The sequence below is a fragment of the Olea europaea genome, chromosome 4, assembly GCF_002742605.1.
Source record: "Olea europaea var. sylvestris chromosome 4, O_europaea_v1, whole genome shotgun sequence".
NCBI lineage: Eukaryota > Viridiplantae > Streptophyta > Magnoliopsida > Lamiales > Oleaceae > Olea > Olea europaea.
The window spans coordinates 10763368-10772114 of NC_036240.1; the positions used below are offsets into that span (position 1 = coordinate 10763368).

The 8747-nt window shown below is 29.3% G+C and overlaps 1 pseudogene; it reads right to left on the reverse strand.

Annotated features, from left to right (window-relative positions):
- Positions 1-469: 469 nt before the first annotated feature.
- On the reverse strand, positions 470-1978 carry LOC111393021 (annotated as a pseudogene).
- Positions 1979-8747: the final 6769 nt, after the last annotated feature.

Sequence of the window (8747 nt, forward strand, 5' to 3'; positions counted from 1 at the left end):
CAACTATTTGATGATGTTTAAATTCAGATTTTTTGTAAATTTTTAATAAAATATGTTGTTAAAAAATATTTTGATCTCATATGATTAAAATAAATTGTTAACTTTAACTTAAATTAAAATTTTAAATTTAATTCCTACCGAATAAAAGCTTATTCTCCTTATTAGGTACGAAACAAACAGCAAAACTCTCCACTAAAGCGTGATAGAACGTAGAAACACGATTTTGTGGAAAATTTTAAGTTCACTTCGGTTCTTCACATGTTGACTTATAAGCTACAACAATACATCCCCAAGAGGATTACTTACAGAGACCGTGCACTAATTGAGGCAATGCAAACGCTTCTATTGAGAGAGAAGCAAATATCATCGATTCAAAGCAAAATGGTAAAAACACAAATAGAAACATGATATGGAACACTACAGTTGCTAAGCTAAAGGAGTTGCCAAAAGCTTAGAATCTGTCATTCCCTCAACGAGCGCCAAACCCACCACCAAAACCGCCAGAATTGTTGAAGTTACTACGAGGTGCCCTTTCTTGAGCGACACTAACCCAGATATTTGCTGCAGGGCAAAGTGAAGAAACGAGAAAAATAGGGAGACGGAGATGGAGATGTTATATATACAGCGGTATATTACTTCCATATAATCCAGAAACTCACCTGTCCATCCATGGCTGACACAGCCGAGCTAGCAGACTCATCAGACGAGAAATTTACGAACCAAAATCCTCTTGACTTCCGGGTTTCTCTGTCCATGATAACTCTTGCTGCACAAGGAAAAATTTGAAGGTGCACGCATCTCCAGAAAAACTAGTTTTTCTAACCAGCAACTACTGTCCTAATGGGTGATTGTAACCAAGAGAAAATCACCAGCAATGCAAAATGAATATAGGCCAAAAATTCAAATAGAAAGCAGTTTCAGTAATACCCTGACCCAAACCATTTATCATGTATCCAGGAATAATGCCTTGGGACACTCGATGAAATGTTAGCCTCGTTTGAGCCTCATTATTTCTCATTACATTAAATTAAATTTTTTTCTCTCCTACTTTTAACCATACAATCTTTAATAAAATAATATTACACATAAATCAAAAAAATTTCAACCACTCATTAAAAAAAAAAAACAATATTCATCTCATTATAATACCAAATAATGGGGCTCAAACACACCCTAATTAGCTCATTTTACTGTTATTTCTTTTCTCGAAAGAAAATGAGCTGAGTCAACGAAGACAAGATATTTCATTAATCAATAAAACAAAGCTCTTCAACAATCTACGAAACCAAAAGTATTAACATTTTTACGTCGTCAAAGCTCAATGCAAGAGGATCCAAACAAAATATAAAATGAAACAGACATTTTTCTAAATAAACTTTGCAGCTGATCTGCAACAGATAAGCCATGCCACATGTAAACCGAAAGTCAGCAGAAATCAGATTCTATGAAACATTAGTTTTCTCCTGTTTTTATTTTTCTAAGAATGCTCCACAAAGCAGAGATACATACATGTGTACAAGGGACCACACATGCACCGTATATACAGATAAACAATCCACAGTGTGATCTCAATGAGCAAAAATTACAGAATGATGTAAATGTGCGTGCCATTTTATATACACACGCACGTATAATTCAGAATTTGCTCTGACTTTATCTAGGAATTAAAAATTTTGATCCAACAGTTAGTTATATGAAGCGCTATGGCTCACCGTCAACAACATCACCAAAGCTAGAGAATGCTTCTCTGACAAAGTTGTCATCGGTTCCATAGGAGAGCCCTATTACAAGAAAAACAAATTCATGCCGAAATGTATACGAATCATTTGAAAATCACAATTTTTAAGCTGATACCTCAAATAAAAAGCTTTGTTGACATGCAACGGACAGCATTACAAATTGAACCTTTTACATTCAATGCACTATTGTCAGAAATCGTCTGCCTCAACAGGCTGCCGAATTTGTTGCAGAGTCCCATTTGCGTTAGAAACTGAAAGAAGTTAAAAATGCCCAAGTGTCTCGAGAGACAGCCTACTAACAATTAATAAGTTGCTACTAATGGAAATTCCATTATATTGAGAATGACATAAATATGGAAAGATCTTTCAGAAAGTTCTCACTCAACTTTGTTCCAATCTCTTCGACCAGCCATGCAACCAATTTCAGATTAGTATTTCAAGATAATCAGTAATGATTCCGAGAATACTAGAAAAAATTTACCAAAAAACAAGTTAACCGAGGCAACATTACTGTGGTGAATGAACCACATAAACTTGTAAGAGAGAAATAAGATTTTTACTCTATCCAATTTTGGTTTTATTCTCTTTTTTTTTCTCTATCTTTATATCAATAAGTTTGAGTCACAGTCTAAGCTCAAAATATCGATTATTTTACATTTTTTCCACCAACTATACGATGCAATAACATATCGGAACTGCATCTTAGTTTGTCATTGTAGTATTGTATCTATGCGACTATGCCATGCATCATAAACATGAAGATGCAGACAACTCAAAGTCCTTTTAGAAGTTCCACATAACGTCAACAGAGCGAAACACAGGCACCTTATAAGAACAAAATGTAATCATACATGTCTTGACTGAAGAGTGAACGCCTTTTGCACAAATTTTCACCAACAATTTACAAAACCCAGAAGGCTCATACATCTAATAATTTGATCCGAAAAATCAATTAAACTTAAAGAAAAAGATGATAAAACAGAACATCATAAATAAAAAGCAAGAAATGAATCACAAAAGAAAAAAGAGCCCACGAAAACTTTACGATATTTAGGAACAACACTTGAAATGATGGAAAATAACATCATAAAACTAAGAGCAACTCCAGCCAAAACACCAAATCACCATTTTGCACCAAAATGGTACAAGTGAATAGCATTCAAAATTTGATAAAAGTCCATTTTGCCCCTTTTTTTCATTTATCACAAATGATATCAAGGGTATTTGTGTGATTTTACATTATACATAAATTTTAATTATTATTATTATTATTATTTGTAATAAACTTTAATTGTGTAATTAATAATAATCGAGGAATGAATTAAAATAAAAGTACTCAAAAATTTTTTAAATTCAACAAATATGATTATTTAAAATAAAACAAAACTACAACAGCAGACACATACATACGTCACTCAACGATACATAAAACAAGTGAATAGCTTAGTAATCTGGTAGATCATTTCCAAATCCTCCAATGTCATCAAATAATTACCAAACAAACCAGGAACTTTCGGATCCTTTATCTTATTGAACTCTCTTTTGTAAGATTCTTGCTTGCTCATTTTGGAAGAACTCGTGTAGGTTCAAATCTATTATCAAATTCAAATCTTTCATTAATATTTTGTTTTCCTCTCGATATTCTGTCATTGCCAATTTTTTTTTTTTTTGGATTTCGTACATTTGCCATCTTTCTTGACTGCTTTAAAAAAATAAAAAATAAATAAATAAATAAATATATATATATATATACACACACACACAGTTCGACAAGTAGCCAATTTTCTTCCTTAATGGATTCAATCAATTTTGTATTTTCTTCATTATTTTTCCTTTTCAGTTTTGCTTTTTTCACTCTAGGTCATTGAGTAAACGTCTTGTTGACATTATCTTCGTTTATATGTAGAAAAAACGAAGATAATCCAAGAGATGTTGATTGTGTTGACGTGTGGTCTTCCGACGTCGACGAATTTGATTGTTTTGATGGAATTGTAAAAGGACCAACACGTTTTTGGGACAAACATGTATTACATGATATAATAATTGCATACATTATTACGTATAACATAATAATTGAGGACGAACGTGATCTTAATGCACTGGTTCAAGTTTGGATGGAAGCGCCTACTCCAGAAGTTGAGTTGGTTAAAAACGAAAATCAACGTTTTCAAAAATTCCTTGCTCGTCATAGACAAATCAAGGATAAAGATGCTCACATTACACTTCGAAATACATTAGTTGAACATTTGTGGGATGAATATATGAATTTCAATAATTAAATTTTGACAATAGGTTGACTTAATCGTATCATAATTTTGGGATTAATAACATGATTTAATATATTTTTAGTTGTGGTATTTTTATTAAGTGTTCTACATTTTTAAAATTTATTAAATGATTTAATATTTTCGTAAATGAAAGGTAATTATGTACGTAGTAATATATGTAATATTAAATTAAATAAATAAATAATTTTTCAGCTATATAAATTGTTAAGAATAAAGAAAATGAATAAAGGCTGTTTACTTGGAGCAACTTTAATATAATGGATTGAAGATGATTTTTAGTTTGGTGCTAAATGGTACAAATTTTGGTACAATGTTAGAGATGGTATAAAAGATTAAACAAAGATATCTACTTTTGAATCTCCCCCTTATTAAGAAAATTTATGAAAGATCAAATCAAGAAACACACTTAGTTAATAACTAACTCTACCTAAATGGGAGGGTTTAACGACTGAGAAAATTGAAGAAGCAGCGATGGTTTATGCTATTCCATTCTTTGCTAAGAGAAAATGCACACTCTATTATTTAGATAGATAAAATTTTAAAGTACTCCAACAATTTTTTTATATTTAACACTTAATTTTACTACTTTTAAAAAATTTTATTATTTTTCTTTATTTTTTATTTTAACTAACTTTTCCCTATATTATTTTATTGTTTTCTAACATTGAAAATTGAAACACTTTGAATACATTTAATTATAGAGAGTGAATTTGGCTCTCCAATTCTCTAAATTAAAATGTTAATTTAAATAGCCTTTTTGGAATATGATTTTAAAGGTTGACTCTTTAAAATAGAAAACATATCATGTTTAAAAATTCATTTGGAGATACTCTAACAAAGAAGTAATAATATATTTCACACAAAATAAAATGGATAATTAGCAAAAAGAACATCCATATGGTTTGCACTCATTGCAAAAATAGTTACTATCGTTTCAAACTTAATATTTGCATCCTCATTTCAAAACTTTTTTGGTTAGTAAGTCAATTCTGTCATGTTCCGTTAATTTATTCAGTGAAATATGGGTAATTGACACAAAAGCCTATACCCTCTGTTTTTATTCTGCAAATCGTTTTTATCGTTTCAATATTGACATTTTTACATTCAGATCGACATTTCTTTGGCTAAAAAGTCAATATCGTCCATTTTTTTTCTTTCAAGCATCGTAAAATGATTAATTTACCTCCTCTTTAAATAATCAAATAGGGAAAAAAAATAATATGAAAAATTGAATCTAGAGTTTAAAATTTTTTGAAAAATACAAATGAGTCGAATGTAAAACAATTTAACACATTTTAATAACAGAAAATATTTTATCTTCTTCATTGATCCACCTATCCCTAAGCTCATCCCCTGCTCTCCACCATCACCACCAAAAATAATTAAAAAGAGAATAAAAAGTATAAAATAGGATAATTAGGAAAAAACACCTCTATCGTTTGAACTCATTTCGAAAATAGTTCCAATCATTTCAAACTTTACATTTACACTCTCATTTAAAACCTTTCTTGCGGAGTTGGTCATTTTCGTCTTGTTAATTTCATGAAATATAAGTAATTGGCACAAAAAGTCCCTATCCTTTCCCTTTATTAAGTAAATCGTCTCCATTGTTTCAATTTTGATATTTTGATACTCAGATCGACATTTCTTTACATAAAAGGTTTTGACCATCCATTTTTTCATTAAAACATTATAAAATGGCTAATTTACCCTACTCTTTAAATAATCAAATAGAAAAAAAATATATAAAAAATTGTATCTAGAATTTCAAATTTTTCAAAAAGTACAAATGAGTTCCACGTAAAACAATTTAAAATATTTTATCAACAAAAAATAAATAAATTTATCTTCTCAATTAATCCACCTGTCCATATGCTGATCCCTACGCCCCCCCCCCACTACCACCCCACCAAAATAATTAAAATGAGAATTAAAAACATAAGGAAAAAAAAAAAAAAGGTAAGAAGAGAATTAACAATATAAGAAATAAAAAATAAAATGGTGCTTCTTTCTCATCCAATTCGCACCCTACCATCTCCATTGTCACCATCACAACCCATTTTCCTTATTTCACTATGGCACCGTTCAAGAATTAAGCTATTTTTCTGTAATCAAGTTTTGTCGTCTAATATCATTATTACTTCAGCGAAATTACCAGAGTTTTTTAGGCGAAATTCACTCATTGCATCAGCTTTTGAATTTTGTTCTGGTTTTGTAAAGAATAGATAAATTCCTAATATGAGGCAAAACAAACATGGATGACGAAGAAGCACCATTTTATTTTATTTTTTTGTTTTCCTATTCTTAATTCTTTTCTTACTTTTTTTTTTATAGTTTTAATTATTTTGGTGGTGGTGGCGGTGGTGGTAGTGCTGGAGGAGGAGGAGGAGGAGGGTATGGGATAGGCGTAGTTATGTGGGTTAATTGGGAAGATAAATATTTTTCTTTTGTTAGAATATTTTAAGTTATTTTACTTGAGACTCATTTTTTTTTTTTTTTTAGAACTCTAAATGCAATTTTTTATATTATTAATTTATTTTCTATTTGTTTATTTAAAGAGTAGGGTAAATTAGCATTTTATAATGCTTTAATAGAGAAAATAGACGGAATGATGTTTTGCACAAAGAAAGGTCAATTTAAGTGCTTAAGTGTCAAAATTGAAACAATAAGGATGGTTTGAGCAATGAAGACAAATGACGGGGATTTTTTAATTTATTATTATTTTTTAGCTAATTACCTATATTTCAAGGAAAGATTTAACAGAACATAACGAAAATGACCTACTCTGCAAGAAAGATTTAAAACGAGAATGTAAAAGTTAAGTTTGAAACGATAGAGCCTATTTTACAATGAGTGCAAACGACAAGATTTTTTGCTAATTATTCAACCAAAATATATTTCACACTTCATAGATCGAGTCAGAGGCTACATGTGACAATCAAGTTAAATATGATCATCTATATTATAAAATAAAATTTTTAGCATCTTCAAATGGTTATTTAAAAGTGAAATATTCTTTATTTTAAAGAGTCAAATATGAAAAATTATGTATTAATAGACCTTCAAATTAAAATTTTAAAATATAAATTAAATTTCACTCTCTATAATTAGGTGGATTCGAAATATTTCACTATTCAATGCTCCATATATTTACCTAATTGAATAGTATATACATGAAAAATAGAGGGAAATAATATAATAACTTGAAAGGAATATGAGGAAAATAAAATATCTATAAAAAATAATAAAATACATATTAGGAGTAGTAAAATTAAAAACAATTTTGTTTATTTAAAAGTTATTCTAATACGCTGTTTTGATCAAATATAAAAATGATTTTTAAAATGATATTTGAAGTTGAAAAATATTTTATCGTGAAAAATTAGTTAAAAATACTATCCAAAAGTCCATGTTTTTCAAAACTTTCAAATCAGATCAAACGGGGGTCATAACATAAAAAGATCAAGACTATCGAATGATTGATTGACCGAAAAAAGGAGGTCAATCGGAGGCGGTTGACTGGTTAAAAGAAGTTGTTGACCAAAAGTTTCAAATGGTCCAAATTTTGATTATGCTGACATCTGATTTTCACTATACAAAATGTTATATTGTTCATCTGAGCAAGAGGCAATCAACCGAACGGGTCATCCGAACTTACAAATTTTTTGGCTTTTTGAACTCTATAAATATCCACATTTCTTGCATTCATCATACATTTTTAGAGAGCTTTAAATTGAAAAAGAACCGATTATATCTCTTGAACTTACATCTCATTTATTCTATCAAACAATCAATTTGAAAATCTTTTATTGATTCAACTTTTGAAAATCATATTTTCATCAAAAAAATTTCATCTAACACTTGAACTTCATTTATTGCTATTTAATTAAAGTATTAGCATATTTCTCTCTTAGTACTAAATTTGTTTATATCATTTATTATAAATAAGGATCGGTGCTCTTATTTATAAGTTACCAAAAGTATTGTAAGGATTTGAATTGTACTATAAGTGAATCAAATATAGTGAAAATGTATTATTCATACCAGGCAATTTGGTAACGAAAGTCATAGATCATCGTTTTGGATCGAAACTCCACAATTATATCGTTTGCACTCTCTCTTCCATTTTACTCATTGCTTTCATATTTGTACATTTTTTTATAGATCTTTTTCATTTCCAACTCGCCTGAATTTGAATTAATTTTTTGAAAAAGCTATAGAAACCAATTCGTCCTCCTTTTGGTTGGTTATTCTTGGGCTATCAGTTGATATGTTAGGTCTCTCGAGGTAGCTTCATGATTGAACAAATAGATGTTCCATTATTTGTTGAAACAACAAAAACTTTAGAAGACAAAAATGGTTATAAAGTCTACGTAGTTTTATTGATAGGCAAGAAATTTTATACCAAAAACATTTGAAATTATTATTCAGAAAGAAAACGTTCATTGAAAGGATTTTGGATTGTACAATAAAACTTTAAAGTATTCAAAGTCTCTATCAAAAGTGTTATTCAACTATAGTACTAAGAAAAAAATCGAATTATTATAGAAAACTTAAATATATTCGATTGTTAAATTACTAGTAAAAACAATATTGTTGACATGCTAACATAACCATCAGATCAAGTTGAAACGACAATAGACATGTCCTACTATGGCTGGTTTTGGTACGTAATGTTAAGTATGTTTGGGTTACTTAAAAAAATGAAGTATGGTTTTCT